At 42.0% G+C, this 21,770-nt stretch overlaps 1 pseudogene; it reads right to left on the bottom strand.

Annotated features, from left to right (window-relative positions):
* LOC148013771 (uncharacterized) overlaps window positions 1–18,737 on the bottom strand; it is an 89,708-nt pseudogene extending 70,971 nt beyond the window's left edge.
* Window positions 18,738–21,770: the final 3,033 nt, after the last annotated feature.

The raw sequence follows: 21,770 nt of genomic DNA, 5'->3' as shown, positions 1-21,770 counted from the left end.
TCATCAACGAATTTTCTGTGATTCCTTCAACCAGCTACCTCCCTGGGTGCTGCCACGTGGTCCCTGCCACAAAGGACGAGTGCTGTGAAGATGCCTTGGTACTGCTGACAACGACAATGGAAGTGCCATCGACAATCAACCTTGATCCTTACCAACATGGGCCAAGTTTTTCTAACCCTACACCTTCTGTTCTCAGTGATGTTCATGTTTTAAGTGTGGGGACGTTGTGGATGGTCTGTTGTGTGGTCCTAGGTCCCTGTTGCTCGGTTCCCCCTATCCGTTAAGGTTTTAAGTGTGGGGACGCATCCCTACGCATCTACATTGCATACCCTTTTATGCCTCCACATTGCATACCCTTTTGCATATGCCTCCACCTGCCTCCCTACGCGTCTACATTGCATACCCTTCTGCATATTCCCTTATTTTGCTGTGTTTTTATGTGAACACACCCTACGTTCACCAAAATCCGCATCCAACCTTATAGCCCTGTTCCTCCCTCTGAACTGACTATTTTTCCTTTTTACCCACCCCTGTTCCGGTGCCCGGTTCTCGCGTTATTAATTTTTGAAGCCTTTTGTGCACATTAGCAAGTTTCCCATGTGAACGTGCTTTGCTTGCTTCGGCACCGTGATTTGACATCATAGCCCTGACAAAAAATTTCCCCCTGACATTTTTCCTTTTTACTCCGTGTTATTTTGATGCACGGTTTGTCCAGTATTAATTTTTGTGAATTTTTCGAGACTTTTTCGTGCGTTTTTTGACATTTTTCCATGTGAATCTGCCCTGTTTGCATCGGAATTCCCATTTGATTTGACAGCCGTGTCCACCGCGTCTTCCCCCACCTTTTTCCTTTTTCCTCCCTCCTCTTTCGACTTCTGGATTTTTAATTATTAATTTTTAAATGTGTTTTCGGGTGTATTTTTGGTGTTTTTTGCATGTGAACCCCTCCTACTTCAGTCGGAACTGCGTTTTGATATGACAATTCTGTACCCCCCCTTTCTGCGGACATTTTTCCTTTTTACTGCATGTCCTTCCGGCGAGCGGTTCGTCCAATATTAATTTCCGATTCCATTTTCGGGTTTGTTTTTTGGGTTTTTCCCACGTGAACGCGTCTTATCTCAGTCGGAACTATGTTTTGATGTGATAGGATTGTTAGGCACATCTTTTTGCACATTTTTCCTTTTTCCTGCACCTCGTTCCGATGCACGGATCTTCCGATATTAATTTTCATTTGCGTTTTTTGACCCTTTTTTGTGTTTTTTGCATGTGAATGCCCTGTTTACCCCCCGGAACCCCGGTTGCACATTTTCCCTGTCTTCCCCCTGCCGTCCTACCTACTTTTTGTTTTTACGACATTTCGTTTTGATGCCCGGATTGGGAGTTATTCATTTTTCTTTATTTTTTTGTGTTTTCGTGCGACTTGTCCCGCGCGTGAACGCGCCCATTTTCAATTTCACGCATCTCCACGGGCCCGATCACGTCCACGTGACCCGTCCCGCCATCCCGGCACGGCAAATTTTTTTACCTGCCCCGCGCACGCGCACGGGACGGGGGTACGCCTTTCTTTTATGGCCCCTGTCCATTCCCCTATCGGCACCCCACGTGGGCCACGCCCGTTCCCTCCCATGGGTCCCCCCTCTGGGCCACCCCAATCCCATGGGCTCCCCTACCCAACCGTACCCCTACCCTTCCCCCCTAGTCACCCCTAACCCATGGACAACCCCCCACCCTTTTCCCCGGGCACCCCCCATCCCATGGGCCCTCCGACCCTTTCCACCCCCCCCACCCTTCCCTATCCCCCCCACCCTTCTCTCTCTCCGACCCCTTCCCCCCCCCCCAACTACCTCCCTCCCTCTCTCCATCCCGCTCCCTGTGCATTTCCCTCCCCTCCATCTTCTTCTTCTTCCCCTACTCTTCTCCTTCCTCCCTCCTACTCCTCTTCTCCTCCCTTCCACCTCTCCCTCCCCTCCTCCTCCTCTCCTTTTCCTTCTTCGTCCTCTTCTCCTCCTTCTCTCCTCCCTCACGCCTGAGCCTTCCCCTCCTCGCCCACCTCCCTCCTCCACGCCATTCTCCCTACCTCCTCCCTGTACCCCCTGTAGCCGCCGGGTGCCATCCACCTTGTCACCGCCTCGTGCCGCCGTGTGCCCGCCTCCCTGCCCGCCCTCTAGCCCCGCTGTGGGCGTCCTACGCCACCTGCGCCATCGCGCCGCCCTCTGGCGCCCTGCTCCCTGCCGCCATCCAGCCCCGTGACGCCGCCCGACGCCCTGCTCCAGCCCTCGTGGCCCTCCCTTTGCCGCCGGTGCCTGTGACGCCCGCCCCTCTAGCCGTGGGCCGCCTGCCACGTCGCGCCCTCCTGCGTTGTCCTGTGCCCCCGCCCGTGGGCCGCCTGCCACCCGTCGCCCTCCCTGTGGCCCCGTTGACCTACCCTGCACACCACGTGTCCAAACCTACCCACACCCTCCCCCTAAGCCCCCCCTTCCCCCCCCACAAACACACCACCCCATCACCCCCCCCCCCCCCAAGCCCCCCTTCCCCCTCCAAGGCCCAAACACACACTAAACCCCCCACCCAAGCCCCCAATCCCACCACCAAACCACCCTACTCCCACATAAGCCCCTGTTCTCCCCCCATAAACCCGCAGAACTGCATAAACCCCTCCAAGCCACTGTTCCCCCGCAGACTAGCAGAAACCCCACCACCGAAACCCCTCCATACGCCCTTGTTCCCCCCCACAGACAACCGCCGAAAACCCTCCATAAGCCCTTGTCACCCGCCGATACACGCAACAACCTGTAGCCCCATTTTCAGTCCACAATCACCCGCACAAGGGTGTGTACGCCAGCGTGGTTGTGATCGTGTGTTCGTGATTGCTTGTGAGCGTGTGCGGGAGACCGCTAGTGGATGTTCACGCGCGGGGACACGCGTTAGCTGGTCCGTGAGGTGGTGTGCAGCCAGCTGTTCACACGCAGCTGCCACGTAGCCTATTTCTGGGTATATTCCCGGATTTTTTAATTCAAACATCCAAAAACCTTCAAAATACATTTAAAAACACTTAAAATTCACAAAAATTTACAAAAAATCTTGAAAAATCCTCAATCTTTCTGCAGTAAATTGCACTATTTTTCTAAACTGCAATTTTAGAAAGAAAACAATTTAGACCATTTTAAAATTCAAAATTCTTTTCAAAATACCCAAAAAATGAAAAAAATTCATTAAAAATGGTAAAAAATTCCAAACTACTTGCACAAAAATTCCTAAAAATTTCATTCACATTTTTACTTATTTTTGGAATATTTTCTAAGTTGTAAAAATATTTCATTAAACACCTAAATTCATACAAAATCCTCTTTAATTCAAACCACACACTGAAAATTCTAAAAAAAAAATCCAGATACATTTTTGGATTGAGAAGAGCACATTCATTGCATTCACATACACCCACTAACAGGTATTTTTTCCTTTTATTCTTTATTTTTTTCCGCTACCCCAAAATTCACATTTAATTTTTAAAATGAACCCTAAACACCACCATGGCACGCGCATTCACACTAAACACACCATTTTATACTAAAAATTAACCAGCCGTTCACTTAGCACGCGCTAAGTGCGCTTAAGAAGCACTTTAACATTTTTAATTAAAATGAACCAGCCATCACAAAAGCACGTGCTGGCAAAAAAGCGCTCCACATCACCTTAATTTTTAAAAATGAACTTGTGTTTAGAGACCCAGTCTGGGTATCGAAGTCTGGGATTCGGATTAAAGCACTGCTTTAACCTAATAATTAGTAATTAAAATTTTAAGAAGGAACCGTCCTTTTCTTGATAAGGTTTATCACTTAATAAAAATTCACCCATTTCTTAATAATTTATTAAAATGAACCCTTCATTAAATTAATTTCCCCTCACTGCACTTATTTCCCCTTTTTAATGAACTCGTTTCGTGGGATGGGTACGTGAAGTTTTCGGAGTTGTCTCCATGGTCAAACCTGATTATCCAAGTTGTAGTCCTGATATGTGTGGGTTGTTGTTATGTTTTGGTTCAGTTTCTTTGTTACGGTTAAGGGTACGGTATGTAGTTTTTTTTCTTTATTGCCTGATACAGGGATTTGGGTGTTTGCATGTTGCATAGCATGAAGCTTTCGGTCGCATATGTCTAGAGGTCATGTCGAATTTTTTCTAGGCTGTGGTTTGCTTGGGGATAGTTGGTCGAGTCACGTTTTATCACTTTGGTTGCTATCTTATCCTTGGTTTTTGTCTGTTGCTTTGCAGGCATTCTCTTTGATTGTCTGTGTTTGTGGTGTGTGTGTAACCATGTGAATGGCGCCTCACGCTCCTCCCCCTATCCAGTATGTCCCACTAGTCAGTAGGGATTACTTTTCCCTACTCACTTTTGAGCCTCTCACGAAGGCAGGACTTGCACCTTTCGTGGCTACCTCCTTTCCATTGCTTCCAGAGGATCCATCGATGTGTGACGAGTTTCTGGCCTCCTAGATTTTGAAGCTGTTACAAAAACAGACCAGGGAAATTCTGGATGTTAAGAAGGTGATAAACTCTTCAGGAGTTTCCTTCTCCATGATCATTGATCATATGTGGAAGTTGGTCTGTCAGTTTCTTCAAGACAAGTTTATGCCTGCAAAAACGCCATCCCATTACTTGTCCAAAGAGCTCTTTACATCTTCAAGGATGGTGTTAAAAGGAGTAGCTATTGATTGGAGCACTTACCTACTCACTAAGATGGATCAACATTTCGTCAAAGTCACCAGGGGCAATGTTACCAATGTCACCTATGCATCGTACTTGTCTGCCTTCTTGACCTACTTAGGTTTACAGAAGAGTGTGCCTCCACCTCCTCCATCTGATCCAGTACCTCCTCCTCCTCCACCTTCAGATGAGTTAGAACCAATTGATATAGAGGATTTGGATTCTCAGCCTCCCCTGGTCATACAGCGCAAACGCTTGAAGCGGATAGCAGATAAAGCTCCTTCACTTCTTCCTTCAGTGCCCATTCCTGCTACCTCTGGCAGTGATCTCCCTGCTTATCTCACATGTAATAACCTGTTCAGAGCACATCGAGAAGGTTTATTGGACATATCAGTCCCCTCACTGAACAGTCTAGTTTCGGGAGATGCCATTTCTTTCCTATGTAAAGACATTCAGAGTTCCATTGAATTGTCAGTGAGACAGCCTATGTTCAACAGCTGTATGCTTCCTTTTATGAAGAACTGATGCACTCTAAGGACCAATTGCATAAGGCAACATCTGAGTTAGCCTTTAATAAGGATACCCTAGCAGATTTGTTTAAGCAGATGGAGCAACAAACCCAACTGATTGCAACCCAAAGAGATGAGATATCTTCTTTAAAGATTCAGTTAATAGAGGCTCAATCAGAGGTTACTAGCCTCTCAGAGGAGAAGGAGAGGATGTCTAAAGAAGCGCAAGAGTTCCAAACTCTTTTAGATGTCAAACTTTCAGCCTTACAGACTGCTAATGACACAGTGGAATCACAAGCTTCCCAAATCAAGCAGTTGCAAGATCAACTGGCAAAGTCACGGTCTGTTCCTCCAAGCCCTCATGTTCCCTTGATCCCTTCTCTCTCATAGCAGGACTTGGAAGCTCTTCAGAGATAGGCTACCTTGTGTGTTGAGATATCGAGCTCCACTCATGATATGCCAGGGTGACCGTTGTGCATTTATGTCACTGACTTGTCGGTTGCAGATGCGGTTGGTACACCGCCCATGAATAATAGCTACATGACAGCTATCCTTATCTACCCTAGTTTGTGGCTCAGTTAGTATGCCACCTTAGTTAGTTGAGTTTGGTTTGAGACCCATATATAGGGTTCTTCTATTTCTTTATACTTGACTTCTTTTTGGCTTACACAACTAAGAAGAGGAAAACTGTTTTCAGCCTCCACCTTTGTGTGTATTCCCCATTGTGCAAGCAAGAAAGCTACAAGTGAGACTTCTTCCTTCTCTTCCACAATCTTGACATGGTATCAGAGCCTTGTTCGTGGTAAGGAGCTCAAGAAACCAAGCGAAGCTCGCTGTGTTCTGGTAAGAGGAGTAGTATTGCTTTCATTTTTTATTTTGGGAGCAGATCTCTGCAAGTAGCACAGCCGAAAATTGCAAGAGTGCATTGTCTCAGGTTGAGACGCCCTTCGCGGTGAAGCAAGAGGGCAGTATATGCTGCGGGAATAGGTTTTAGCCCTCGGTGACCCTGTTTTTTTTATTTGAGGCCATTTCGGGGCTTGTTTTGGAGGCGAAAGTTTTTTGCATGCACTCACGAAAAGGCCCAGTTTTATGCTGTGCAGCCACTGTTCTATAGGTCGGTGAAAAGTTACTATAGAAATTGCATTGTATGCCTGTGCGCAGATACATTGGGAGTTACAGAATCATCCTTGTTGTCTATTGATGCAAAATCGTCACTAGGAAGTGACTATATGGTCAAATACCACTTTCGTCAGTTTTGCAGATTTGCCCTTGTGAGGCTGAAGCTGTGTTCTTTGCAGTGACATAATTTTTTGCAGTGTTCTGTAATGGCATGTGATTCTCTTTCACAGATTGTCATTGAAAAGCTTGACAAGAGCAACTTCCAGGCATGGAAGTTTAGAATGACGAATTTCCTTATGGGAAAAGGATATTGGAAATTTGTTGCAGGAAATGAAGAAGAACCAGTTCTTCTTGATGTTCCCAATCAACAGCAAATGCAGGCATTTAAAGCATGGCATGAGAGAGCCAGGAAAGTTATGTACTGGCTGTCTATCAGCATTTCAGACTCTATGATTGTGCATATTCAAGATGCAAGTATGCCAAAGGAGGCATGGGATACTTTGTCAAAAATGTATAGCACAAATACGCAAGCCAGGAAAATGCAGCTCAAGCAAGAGTTGCACAATGTGCAAAGAGAAAATATGAGCATCAATGACTACCACATGAAGGTGAAGAAGATTGCAGATGCACTTGCTTCCATTGGGTCGCCAGTGAAAGATGATGATTTAGTTTCTGTGACCTTGAATGGTCTAGGAAAGGATTATGCACAGTTCCGAACATCAATTTCCGTCCGTGAAAGATTTCCTGATTTTGAGGAGTTGATTGCTCTTCTAATTTTTGAGGAGCAGAGAAATGGTGGTGCATCTTCTTCAGGAGGAACTTCAAAAGAAGTTGTCTTCTACTCAAATGTTGGAAGAGGTAGAGGCAGAGGTAGAGGAGGCCGATCTGGAGGCCGTGGTAGAAACCAAAATATACAACAAACTCAAGAAAACCAGTCCTATGGAGAAGGACGTGGTAACTCTAGAGGCAAGGGGAGCCAAAGAGGTCGTGGTGGATGGCAAAGAGGCTAAAATGCAAACAGCAATGTTGAATGCTCTACTACAGTGGTAAAATGGATCATATGGCTAAAGACTGCTATAAAAAGCAGAATGACATCATGAATGGGAAATCGCAACAAGGGAATTATGCATCTTCTAGTAGACAGGGTGATGATAGAAATGAGCATTTTTTAATGGTGCATCACATGAACAATTCTGTGACAAGTGCAGAAGAAAGCAACAATGTGTGGTATGTTGACTCAGGTGCATCAAACCACATGACAGGTCATGCAGAATGGATGGAGGATGCAAGGAAAATGGAAAAACCAAGATTCGTGGAGACTGGTGATGATACTGCACATCCTATTGTGCAGATTGGAAAATTTCATTTGTCTATGCAGGATGGGAAAAAGAAATACCTGTTCGATGTATTTCATGTCCCGAATATCACCAAGAATCTGGTTTCTACTGGTCAAATGGTTGAGCAGGGCTTGCAGGTCAGATTTAATCCTCATGGATGCTTTGTTGAGGATATGAAAAATAAAGGTCGCTTGATAGCAAAAGGAAAGAAGAAGGGAAGAATGTTTACGTTGGATGCAGACATGTTTGAATTGAGTGCAACAATGTTTGCACATGGGATCGATGTAGTTGCAAATATTGATATCTGGCATAAACGCATTGGTCATGTTAATGTATAGCGACTTAAATCAATGCAGGCCCAAAATATTGTTGCAGGATTGCCTAAATTCAAGGTTGCAGAAATGCATAAGGTATGTGAAGCCTGTCAATTTGGAAAACATGCAAGGAAACCATTTCCTAGACATGTTCAAGAGAGTGAGAAGCCATTGGAATTAATCCACTCTGATGTGTGGACTACTAAAGCTGCATCTCTTGGAGGCTGTCATTATTTTGCCACTTTTATTGATGACTATAGCAGAAAAGTTTGGGTGTATTTTATGAAAAAGAAAAGTGAAGTTTTTGGGCATTTCAAAACTCTTAAAGCTATGGTTGAAAAAGAAACAAGCTTGCAAATAAAATGCCTAAGGTCAGATGGAGGGGGAGAGTACCTCTCAAATGAGTTTGCAAGGTTCCTGCAGGAGCATGGCATAAAGCAGCAATATTCATGCAGTCATACCCCACAACAAAATGGAATTGCAGAAAGGAAAAACAAGCATATTGGAGAGGTATCTCGTGCCATGCTCAATGAAAAAGACCTACCAGATTTTTATTGGGCTGAGGCAGTTGCTACAACAGTCTACATAATGAACAGGACTCCCACTGCAGCAATACATGGGATGACTCCAGAGGAGAGGTATACTGGTAGGAAACCAGATATTTCTCATTTGAATATTTTTGGCTGCATTGCCTATGTTCATGTGCCAGATGAGTTGAGATCCAAGTTGGATCCAAAAGCTGAGAAGTGCATCTTTATTGATTACTCTTTGCAGCAGAAAGGGTATAGATGCTATAACCCTTCTACTCGTAAGTTTACAGTGAGCAGAGATGTTGTTTTTTATGAGATAAGTAGCTGGAATAAACCAGTAAATGTGATTCATAATATAGATGCACAAAATGGTAATGCTACACAGAATTCACAGCAGCAGTCTCACAAGATATTAGTGGACCTGGAGCGTCCTCTAGCAGTGGTTTACATTCTTCGCCATGGACAGACAGATTGAGATCAGGAGAATCTTCTCGAAGCAATGCAGATAGTGGTGTGCAGGTATCATGAAAAGGAAAAGAGAAGGTAGATCAGCCCATGTTTGATGTGAATGTAGGTCACACTTATGTGGATGGTGAATCCAGTGGCTCAGAACAGAGCATTGATGATGAGTTGGGTATCCCTTCTATTGTTACACCTGGAGTAAGGAAGACCAGGGATGTTTTGAGAGCACCTGGAAGTGAGCCTACTTTGCGTAGGTCTACCAGAGCTAGGTATCTTGTGGATAGCCTGAAATATGATGGATTTACAGCCATTCACTATGCATATATGGTCAAAGTGATACAGGAACCAGAACCCACTTCTTTTGAGCAAGCCATGGGAAAAGAAAAATGGGAGAAATCCATGGATGAAGAAATGGATGCCTTGGAAGCAAATGCTACATGGGAATTGGTACCTTTGCCTAAAGATAAGCATGCAATTGGTTGTAAGTGGGTTTATAAGGTGAAACACAATGCAGATGGTTCTATGAATAGATACAAGGCAAGATTAGTAGTCAAGGGGTATGAACAAACATATGGCATCGATTATGAAGAAACATTCAGTCCGGTTGCAAGGATGACAACCGTAAGAGCAGTCATTGCTATGGCTGCATCAAAGGAATGGTCTTTACATCAGATGGATGTAAAGAATGCCTTCTTGAATGGTGATTTGCAAGAAGAGGTATATATGGAGCAGCCACCAGGTTATGTGCATGCTGTTCATCCTGAGTTTGTTTGCAGGTTGAAGAAAGCATTGTATGGCTTGAAGCAAGCACCTAGAGCATGGTCTGACCAGATAGGAAAGTATATTGTCACTATTGGCTTTTAGATTTCCAAGGCAGATTTCTCACTTTATGTGAGAAAAACAGAGAAAGGTATTATGCTACTTGTCATTTATGTTGATGATTTGATTATGACAGGTGACAGTGATGAAGATATCCTTCATGTGAAAATGCTATTGAAGCAAAAGTTTGAGATGAAGAATTTGGGAGAGCTGCGTTATTTCTTGGGCATTGAGGTGATTAGATCACCAAGTGGGATACAGCTCTTGTAGAGGCAGTATGGATTGGACATGCTGTCCAAATATGGGATGACAGGCTGTAAGCCTATTTTAGTTCCTTTGGAGCAGAATGTGAAGCTGAGCGTAGATGCAGGTGAGCTTCTGGAAGACCCTACTATGTACAGACGCATAGTAGGAAGCTTGATTTATATGACTATTACCAAGCCAGATTTGAGCTATGCTGTTGGATTGGTAAGTCGGTTTATGCAGGCTCCAAGGAAATCGCATTTGGATGCAGCTAGACGCATACTCAGGTATGTGAAGTCCACATTGCAGTATGGACTATTTTATGAGACTGGGGTTCATATACAGTTGCATGGATACACTAATGCTGATTGGGCTGGTAGTATTTATGATAGACGATCTACCAGTGGGTATGTGTTCTCTTTTGGGAGTGCTGCAGTCACTTGGAGCAGCAAGAAACAGCCTACAGTTGCCTTGTCGAGCACACAGAGATTGAGTACAGGGGTGCAGCAATGGCTGCATGTGAGGTAGCTTGGTTGCATAAGCTACTTTATGATATGCATCAGTCTGCAGATGGGCTAGTTATCATTTATTGTGACAACATGAGTAGTATACACTTGGCAAATAACCCAGTCTATCATGCTAGAACAAAGCACATTGAGGTGCATTATCACTATGTGCAGGAGAGGGTTTAGTGAAAACCCCTAAGTTTCATAGAAAAATTTCAAGATTTATAGTTCTATGTAAAATTTTAGGAGATTCATCCATAAAAATATAGGCGTTTTCGTTGTCTAGCCACAATTTCACCAAATTTCACCATAAAGATTTGGGGATTTTGTAAAATTTGCACAAATTCATCAGTTTTGATGCCCAATTCATCATTTCACATTCAAGCATATTAGAACTAGCTTTACTTTTAACTTTCAACATCCTCTTTGATTTATAGCTTTGACACGATCATTCGATTTGTAAATTGTAAGTTTTGTGAGTTCTTCATTACTTTTTTTTTTTGCATCAAAAAGCATAATTTGAATAGCATGTGGTTAAAATTATAAGCTAAATATAGCTAAGAGTGTGCACAATAGAAAGAGAAAAGTGAACATGGAGAGAACAAGGAGACAAAGGAGAGAAGGAACAATGTGACTGCAATAGATGAAGGTACAAAGTTGTAACAGTTAGCCCGAACATGTAGCTCTATGTACAAAAAAGAGAACGAGGAGGGTTGACTGATCACGAAGGTTCAATGATGGACAATGGAAATTGGAGGATAGGTGGCCTATATATAGGCAAAAAGTGGTAAAACCCTAAATAGGGTTAAAACCCTAGAAATGGCTAAAAGTGTCCAAAAAGAAATGCATTAATGTGCCATTCTTCTAAAGTGTCTAAAATACATAAAATGAGAGATAAATACAATGTCAAAGCTCCTGATGTCCTCGATGATGAGGCTCATAGGCAAGACATGACCGCACAACATACACACAATTGCTAACACCTCCTCTTAGATCTTGGATGTGGTAGAAGAATAAGGCGATGCGGGGAGGAATAATCTCTATTGTTGTTTGGAGGAGTAGCTTGTGCCTTTCAGAATCGAAGGGAGTAACATGCTCAATCAAGTGGAAAAGCTTACCGATCTCTTGGATCGGCTCAAGAAGTTCAACAAGATGTGATGACTATCTTGTAAACCATTCAAATGCTTCTAGATTCTTTTGGCCACCATCAATGTTCAAAACAAGCTTTTTGTCCTTGCCAAGGTTACCCTCATGCTCTAGAAGGAGATTGCTGCCCATACCACTTCACAAAATGCAAGGGCCCTTGTGATGTGGAGAGGTCACGGTGAAGGACGTGTGTTGATCCAATCCGACTCTTTATAGTAGATCACCGAGGTCGTGCTCAAGGATAATGCCTTGGTAAAAGTATATTTACATTGTCTTAGAGTACGAACGTACTCCAATTTGAGTGCTGCTACCAACTCAATTTCCTCGCAAACAAGAACATATAAAACTTTAGTTCTCCGATTGAAGACCAAGCTCCTGATGAGAGAAAAAACACATCAAGGGAGTAGGTCAGAGTGCGTTGCTCATGTGCTTGCCCTAGCTCCCCTTATGTGTATGCCCAAACTCCGGAAAGCTAGTGTAGAATCAAGATACAAGAGCTTCAAAAAATAAGAAATCTTGATAATTTCCCTTTGCTATGATTGTGGGTTGTTTTTCATGGAGGTAAACAAGCTCTAAGCCAAGGTTGAAATCATACCATCCAATTGTATTGTTTGGTGTCGATGTTGTTGTCCCAATTTGAGTTTGTGTAGGTTTACGAAGTGATGCCATTGTAGTGGATGCAAGGGATGAAGTATTTTTGAGATAGCCAAGCACACATGTGCTTGCTTGCCAATGAGTACGTAGTAGAAGTGGAGAAATCCCTCAAGATGCTCATAAAAAAGGAGGCATCCATGTTGTTTGCTAGGTAAACAAGAGACCAGCTAATTGCTAGTATTGGCAGCACCAATCAGCTCAGAATGATGATCAAGCTTAACCTTGCAGCATGGATCCATGGGAGAAAATACAAAGGTGCATTTAGTCATACTACAAATAGAAAGATCTCAATACAATACTTCCAGTGGGAAGGAAAGATCCTCAATGTGAAGTTGCTCTCCAAGTCGTGGATTGATGCTGTCACCAATGCCTAGCCTATAGACCCTTGCCTAGACTTGGAGAAATTGGATGGGATGACCAAATACTCAATGTGGTTGTATATGATGAATCATGTACTAGTTGCAAAGTAGTTTTGGGGTTATGCATAGAGGCCAAGCCAATAGGCCTAATAATTAAAGGAATTGTAGATGCATCCAATATAACCATCGTTACTAGTGGATTGACCAACTTCTCGCCCCATAGCTCATCAACTATGATGGTAAGAAAGGAATGCTCATGCACATGCCTTAATTGCATTGTCATGCAAAAAGAATATTATTTTGCATATATGATCATGCGCTATGGTCAAATAGGCATGGGAGAGGCTTGGTTCTCTTTATTAAGTGCATAATGAGGCACATGTTACTTGCTTATGCAAGTAGTTGGAGATTGAATACATGGCTGAGGGTGTTTCTACTGATGCATATATCACTTGCATAAAATATTTCAATGAATAAATTGCTAATATTGATTATAGTATTCTCATGCATTGTTGATGTATATTTTGGTTGGCTTGTTGGAGTCATATTAGAATTTTTCTACTATTTATTTATTTGGAAAAAATAATGTTGATTTATACACCTTTGATGATGTGGTTTCTTTGCTATTCCAAGAAGATTAGTCTTGAGAGAAGGTGTTCAAAGAAATTGAAGAAGTAGAAGAATAATCCCAAAAAGAATTAGAAAATGTAGAAGAATACTAACAGAGATGAAGCATGTCAGTTTATTTCAGCATTATGAGAAGATAAAACTCTAATAGACAAAAACGTGTATAAAATAATACCTTCCTCTATGCTGCTCAGATCACTAATGGGATGCCTCCATTGGCTCTGAAAGGGGGGTAAAATACTAGCACGCATGTCCAGAAATCTGCCAGATCACTGCTTCTTCATCTCCCCCTTTGGAGTGCTGTTCACAGCTTGAAAACAACAGTCGTGTGTCACACGATCTCACCAATCTCTCTTTTTACATAAAATCCTCTCAAATTGGTTGAAAGCTACATGCTTTATTTTACATGTCATTCTAATCTAGAAGTTGTCTATAGTTTTATGGATCTTTACAAGAGATAATATCTAAAATATCAAAAATGGGCTAAAATCTAATATTTTTGAACCATGGACACTAACACTAATGTCTAAAACGGCATTGACTCTCTAAATCAATAATAAAGCCACACTCTAGACTTTTTTACATGGTGTGCGCGTAGCAGCACGACAGCATGAGCAAACTCAGTTAGAGAGGGCACATGGATGATATGTGTTTCCTGTCTCTAGATTCGACGTACAGACTCAAACCTACATTTTGATTCTATTGTTGGGACTTAAGTGAATTTCTCTTGTCAAGTCTCTGACCATAGATGGTGAATGAAATATGCCGAGCTTAAGCGATATGGGTTTTCTCGCCCCATGAGAGTTTTGATACGGAAACCTTGCATGTCTTAGTTAGGATATGGACATATTGGAAGGGTATCGATCCATGAACTGCACATGTTCTTTTTTCATAGGATAGGTTGGATTGCGGAAAAAAATTGCTACAATAGGGAAAAATCATTTTTATTTATAAAATTTTCAAAACAAAATAAAACAAAACAATTCAAATCTCATACCATGCAATAGAGTCAACGACATGTGCTTAAGCACTTGGATGAGCTTCATGGGTTGGAAATCTATAAATTTGCAATTTTTTCCCTTGATTTTTCTGATTTCATCAGTTTTTATCATGGGATGCATTGGCATATCATGGGTAGGAAGTTTGATGCTAACTAGCTAGTTGCGGTCAATGACCGAGTACTTGCAAAGAGCATTGAGTGTGGATATCATTGGGATTCTTGTACAAGAGAAAAAGACAATCGTAAGGAGCACAAAAATAGGATGGATTTTCTATAATAACTTTGGATTTGCTGATTTTGATGATTAAGAAAGAGGTTCTTAGAAGCGGTGGTACCTAAAACAACTAGGTACATTGTTTGCTCGTTGTGTGTTTTGGAGCATATTTTGAAAGGGTAAAGTAATGTGGGTCATGTTGGAGATTTGCTGAGTTTTTTGAGATTTATGCTGAATGTTTTATGAGAATTGATGCTTGGAAAAAAAAGGCAAAGGATAGTGGCAAGAGGTTGACAACTACCTAGTCATAGTTCCCATAGGTAGCATGCAAAGGCTATAAGTGCATGAAGGAAAAGAAGAGTGCTGGTCATTTAGCATCAGTAATTCAGCCTAAAATTCATTTTTTGACTTGAACTTGCATAGAATATTGGTGATCTTATGATAGCCATTTAGACTTGCACAAGATAGGTACCAACTACATACTATAAGTGGACATAGTCATGATTTATAAGAGTTGAAGTTTCACTATAAATCTCTGTAAAATTTTTGAAATTTCTGAATATTCATTGGTTGGGATCAAAAGGTTGCGTTGAAGTTAGTCGGATGATGACTAGCTAGCCAACGATAATCATTTAGTAGGCTGTTTGTAGGTGTTTAACCGACGACACATTCAAGATTGCATTCGCTATGATTTACTGTGTTTTTAAAGTAGAAACTTTTGATATTGGCTGAAAGCCAAATCATTAGGCATTTGAACCAATTGGAATAAAAAAATAGATAGACTAGCTACCATGATATCGCTACTAGCTAGAATCACTAGATGTGGGTGTGCCAAAACTATTGGAAATGTTTAAACTCTTACTGTGATCAGCCAAAGGAGATCGCAAACTTAGAAATGCTCTGAGGTTTGTTGAGTAGTAACCATAGTTGTTGCAAGGGTTGTATGAATTGTCAAGAAAGTTCTCTGCAAGAAAGTACATAGTTTGAGGAGGTAAGGGCTGATGTGTAAGATGCCTTGGGTTATGCTTCCATATCCAAAAATTCATTGACATTTATAGCAAAGAGGGAGGGTTGAGCTACTTAGAGTCAAGGGTGCTATTACAAGCACTTGACATGCCAATTAGGGGGCTAAAAAAGCTAGTTTGGGGCTCCTAGCAGATATAGTTTGGGTTGATTAATCCTTCCAAGTTTTTTAACTCTTGACTTATGAAGAACTGTAGGTTTTTGGGGCTGAATTGCAAGTTTTGCACTAGCCATGATCCTCCCATATTCATCTACCCATTGTGAGTTAATCGATATTCAGGAAGCAGACAACTAGACATAGTCTAGTGACAAGCTTGCCTTTTCGAGTTTGGAAGGGATGAATTGCATTTGGTTTAGTGATCTATCTCTTTATATTGAAGGTCACTAAGTCATTCGTATTATGAAATCTATTTCAAATCCAAAGGGGATAGCTTGCAACCTTGCAAAATTGCATAGGCCGATCATAAAATTGAGCTACAACACTCTTCATACTACCGAGACGGGTTGGTAGATTACTTAATAGTTTCACACCTTATGAGAAGAACTAAATGCAACTTAGATAGTGATTTAAGCTCTTCTAAACTTCATAGGAGAAGGGATTTGCCATTTGTCTTGAGTACAAGGCATATACTTGTAGTCCATCGACTCAAGTGTCTAGTTGAGGCACAATTCTCTATCCATTGCAAGTACTCACCAAGTGGTACACCACCATGAGGCTCTTCTTAGAGGTTTTTAGCACTTGCATTGTTCACCTTTCAAGATTTTTGCCCTTGAGGGGAGTTAGAGTACTTTGACCCAACCTCGATTACACATTGGCTGAAAACTTGCATGATCTCCCTTATGAACTTATGAGGCACGATGCAACTATCGCAACACTAGCGCTTGACATGGACACAAAGTACTACCTTATGTATCTCTACTAGAGACAATCCTTTGGCTTTAGTCAAGAATACCCTCTTGTCCTAAGTCAAGACACTACCCTCTTTCCTTGACAAAGAGATGAACCCACCTCCACCATTGCCATCATAAGATCTACTCTTCCAAAAATGAAAGGCATACGATTTCATGCTAGTATTAACTCAATTGTGCCAAAACCTTAGGTTGAATCCCACCATTTTGGACATGGCCTTATCATGAGTTCATAGATAAGGCTTGCTAAGCCATATTGACCATACATCAAGGTCTTGAAGCCGTTTAATAATGTGCGATACATAAACCCATAGCATCATGAGTATAGTATGCATTGAGCCAAAGAGTTGACGCTTATCCCACCATGAATGTAGTGTATGTGGGAAAGGCTTAGAGTATCATCAACATCCTTACCATGAGGACTATTGAGATTCAAGCTCATAGGCCTACCTTAGTTGAATAAAGTTAAGTCATACTGACTTAACCATGGTAAGTACTAGGTTACTTATTTTTGTATGTGTGTAGTACATATAGTTGACTCTTGAGACTGTGTTGATGGAATGGAATGAACACAAGGGAGCATGTATGCTACCCTTTCAACCTGTGCCTTTGACATGGTCCACATCTCTCTCTTTGAACTATTAATATGGTATCAGAGCTTTGAAATACAGTCTTGCCAATCTAGAAGGACAAAGAAGAGCTCAAGATCTTGGCTACGAAGACACTCAGAACACCATGGAAGAAGCCAAAAAGGTACGCGGCCCCAGCCTCCATCACCACGGCATAAGGCAAGCAAATAGATATGAGAAGGGCATGGAAACCAATATATAAAGGGATACTCCCCTTGCCAAGCCTCTTAGAAAGAACTCCGAGGTCTTCCATTAATGCCTATTTGTCTCCTCTATATACTTGGAGAAGACAGTAGCTAAGGCGATAAGGAGCACAATGTAGAGTTGCCCCAACGATAAGGTGCACTTGCAAAGTGAAACGGTGAGTTGAGTGCGCCAAATGTAGAGTACTTGGAAGTAGCGGATTGAATCTCAAGAGCACCCACACTTCAACCAAATCATCATCATAGGCGGCAGAGAGGAGGCGCTCTTCAGACGCAGAACAACCCAAGGAGTTGCCCATGAGAAGGAAATAATGGTGGAGATGCAGGTATGAGCATTGAACACACAAAACACATGCAAGGTGTGGCTATGCAAAATTGTATCAGACCATTTGGACTAGGCCTAGAAAGCTATGGCCATGGATGCTTACCATAGAAAAGGTGCTAAGCAGGGCTAGAACTACATAAGAGAAGAAGCTATGGCTATGGCGCATTAGGACCTGCTGGGGTTGCTATACAATCCAATCGAAACTAGTCACCGACCCGAGTAGGTGTAATTAAATAAGGCTATTCCACCAACAACTCTCTTGGTTCAAGGGCATTTTTTGAGAGGCCCTGCGCTGCATCACTTGAGGTAGATGCAAATGCCATGGAGCTTGGAAGCAATGTGTCATCTGATGAGCTGCCTAAGTGACATGGAGATGCAACAGTAGAACAGTCCCCAGTTTTGAGCTCAATTGGATTGACTGTAAGAGGGGACAAGGCACATCTGATCTTAGCAAATATGGCTGATATGCATGCAGTTTACCATGGTTCAGAAGGTCTGAAGCAGATTGCTGAGTGAGTGCCTAGGCAGTAAAATATGGCTGGTGTCTTTGTTTCACCTAATGTGTTGCTCACGTGTCTACATAGCCATATACAATGAAGGTTTCCCACTGGCATCAACACACACTAATTATTCTGCCAAGCATTGATCTCTTGTAATCTTGAGATGTTGCCAGAAAAGTAGCATGAGGTCCATCATACCCCATAGCCCACACCAAATCTCCTGTCTCACCTGGTGGACGTAACACTGCCAATGCCAACAGATCAGTAGAGACCACTACTCTTGCACCATTAGGATGGGATGCTTTTATAGTTTCTGAGAGATCTAAAATATCCCCATCAGTTGCAGGGTATTGTACCAGAATCCCACAAACATCTTTACCACTGTAATCAAAATCTTTAAGACTGCTAACTTTTATGGTTATATCAAAACCAATAGCTCGGATTTTGCATATATCAATCATTTGAGGGTGGCAGCAATCAACAATCAAGAAAGTCTTCTTCTTGCCTCTCACAACACTACTACACATAGCCATGGCTTCAGCAGTAGCACTGCCCTCATCAAGCAGGGATGCATTTGACATTGGCATACCAGTAAGATTTGCAATCATGGTTTGGAAATTGAGCAATTTGGACTAAAGCACTAATGAACATGTTGATAATTCTATGATAGAATATCATTGTATCCGAGTGAGCAGTTGAAGGATTTTTGAGAGTCTATTTCGTGCATGTATTGGATCTTATGCAGTCATAATATCAGATTGGAATGCAAAGTTGTTGATGCATTGTAGCTGTAGTTGAATGGAAACAGAAGCACATTACTATCTGAAAATGCAATAGTGGTTATTGTTGCAGTTTTACAGTAACAATTTGGTTGCACTATAGGTCACTGAAGTATATTGCCTACTGGCATTTTGAAAAATTGACTGGTTTTGCAAAGTTGAAGACCTTGAAAATGGAGAACACAGGAGCGAAGGATACTATCACTCAGATAGTTGGTGAGAAGTTGGACTACAACAATTTCGTTCTATGGAAATTCAGGATGTCTAATTTTTTAATTGGAAGAGGCTATTGGGATCTAGCTATAGGTCTTGAAGATGAGCCCAACCTATCAGAGGATAGACCTCCAACACAGGATCAGTTAAAGGCACACAAGACATGGTTGGAAAAGGCCAGCAAGGTCTTGCATTGGTTGTCATTATGTGTGTCAGACACAAAGGCTATGCGAATTGTAAACTATACTTCCCCAAAATGTGCTTGGGACTTATTGATGACGAATCATGGGCATGTCACTCATGCGATAAAGACACAGCTGAAGCAAAAATTCAGCCACATATCTAGGAATGGAAGGTCTATTGAAGACTATGTTAGTGAGATAATATCCCTTGCACAACAACTAGGCTCAATTGGAGCTGAAGTTGACAATGATGATATGGTGGCTACTACCCTCCATGGACTTGGATAGGAGTATAAGTAGTTTGATACTTCCATTTCAGTGCCTTAGGTGCAGCCTGACTTTGATGAACTTATGGCACTTCTACTGCATGAAGAAGTGAAACTTAAACTCAATACAAGTTCTAGTGGGTCTAAAAACAATAGGGACATTATCTTCTACTCCAATCAAAGGGGTAGATGTGGAAGAGAAAGATCAAACTTTAGAGGAAGAGGTGCTAGAAATGCATATGCAGCCCGTGGACAACAAGCTGCTGGATGGAAAAATAGACAGCCTCAAGCAAATAGAGGTGCCTCAAATGCTTGTGGAAGAGGAGGTTATTCACCTAGAGGAAGAGGCACTTAGTAGTAGCCTCAAATGAGTCATGGAGAGCCATCAAATGCAAATAAGGATTGTCATTATTGTGGCAAATACAGGCATGTAGCTAAGGATTGCTACAAGAAGCAGAATGATCAGAGAGCAAGAGGGAAGCAACATGGTAATTATGCTTCTTCTAGTGGTATGCAAGAGGATGACAGGTTGTTTGCTATGCAACATGTGATGAAAGGGTTGCCTACACAAGGCAAAGCAGATGATGTATGGTATATAGACTCAAGGGCATCTAACCACATGACTCCTCATGGAGAGTTGTTTGACACATTGGTACAAGGTGCTCATGTATATGTTTGCACAGGGGATGATACGCAACATGACATTATGTATACATGTACTGTTCCCTTGATGATGCATGGTGAGAGGAAAAAGAGTCTCTATGATGTGTTACATGTACCCTCTATAACCAAAAACTTGCTTTCTGTGGGACAAATGGTTGAATAGAATCTACAAGTTAGATTCAATAGAGATGGATGCTACATTGAAGAGTATAGTGAAGGATGCAAACTCATTGCTAAAGGCAAAAGAGATGGCAAGATGTTTACATTTGATTCAAAAATTCCAGCATTTAATGCTACTATGTACTCACATGACAATGCTGCAATTAGGGACATTGAGATATGGCATAAAAGGATCGGTCATGTAAATGTTCAAAAGCAGAAGAATATGCAGCATAAGCAAGTTGTACTTGGACTCCCTAAGTTCAAGTATGCGGAATTGGGACATGTATGCCAGTCATGTCAATTTGGGAAGCAATCAAGGCTTCCATTTATGAGGCATGTAAGCACTACTACTAGACCATTACAGCTTGTACATTCTGATGTATGGGGACCCTCACAAAGTGCATCTCTCGGGGGATCACATTACTATGTGTAGTTTATAGATGATTATAGTAGGTACACATGGTTGCATGTGCTGAAGCACAAGAGTGATGTCATGGATGCTTCTTAGGACTTCAAGAGACATGTGGAGAAAGAATTGGCTTGCTACATCTCATGCTTGAGATTTGATAGTGGTGGAGAATATGTCTCTAAAAACTTTGATCACTTCTTGGTAGCTCATGGGATTAAAAGGCAATTGACATGCAGATACACACCCAACAAAATGGTGTGGCAGAAAGGAAAAATAGGGTGATCATGGAATTGGCTAGAGCCATGTTGAATGAGAAAAGCCTACCAAATGCATACACCAATAGCAGGTATACATGAGGTGACTCCTCATGAGAGGCTTTGTGGGATAAAACCAGAAATTAGCTATCTTAAGGTGTTTGGATGCTTGGCATATGTACATGTTCTAGATGAAAAGAGAAAGAAGCTTGATCCAAAGGCAGAAAAGGCCATCTTTATTGGGTATGCACATGATAGGAAAGCGTACAAATGCTACATCCCTTCTACTCATGAGACATTAGTCTCAAGAGATGTGGTATTTGATAAGGTGAAATCATGGCATGAGAAGATCACCTTGCTGAATGATGATGATGTGTGTCAGGAGACTCGTGTACATGCAGGTACAAATGAAATTGTACAAATTTTTAGGCCTTCTGGAGGGGGAGACATGTGGATAAAGGCAAAGGAAAACTTCATGATGTTACAGGGCTACTCACTTGTGGTTATGATTCACCTGACACTGATAGCTTGGATAGTGAGTTTGGTATTTCATCAGTTGTGACTCCTGGTGTAAGACATAGATACGTACAACCTCATGAGGGAGGAGAGTCTCATACTACACCTCAGTTGAGAAGATCAGAAAGAGTCAGGAAGCTTGTGGATAGGCTTACATACAATGGTTATACAGTGAGGCGCTATGCATATATGGAAAA

Source organism: Lygodium microphyllum, chromosome 26 (genome assembly GCF_053477565.2).
Source record: "Lygodium microphyllum isolate KBCC chromosome 26, Lygodium_microphyllum_v1.1.10, whole genome shotgun sequence".
NCBI classification, from domain to species: Eukaryota; Viridiplantae; Streptophyta; class Polypodiopsida; order Schizaeales; family Lygodiaceae; genus Lygodium; species Lygodium microphyllum.
The sequence above is the reverse complement of the archived record's forward strand: the minus strand, read 5'-3'. Positions and strand labels throughout refer to the sequence as shown.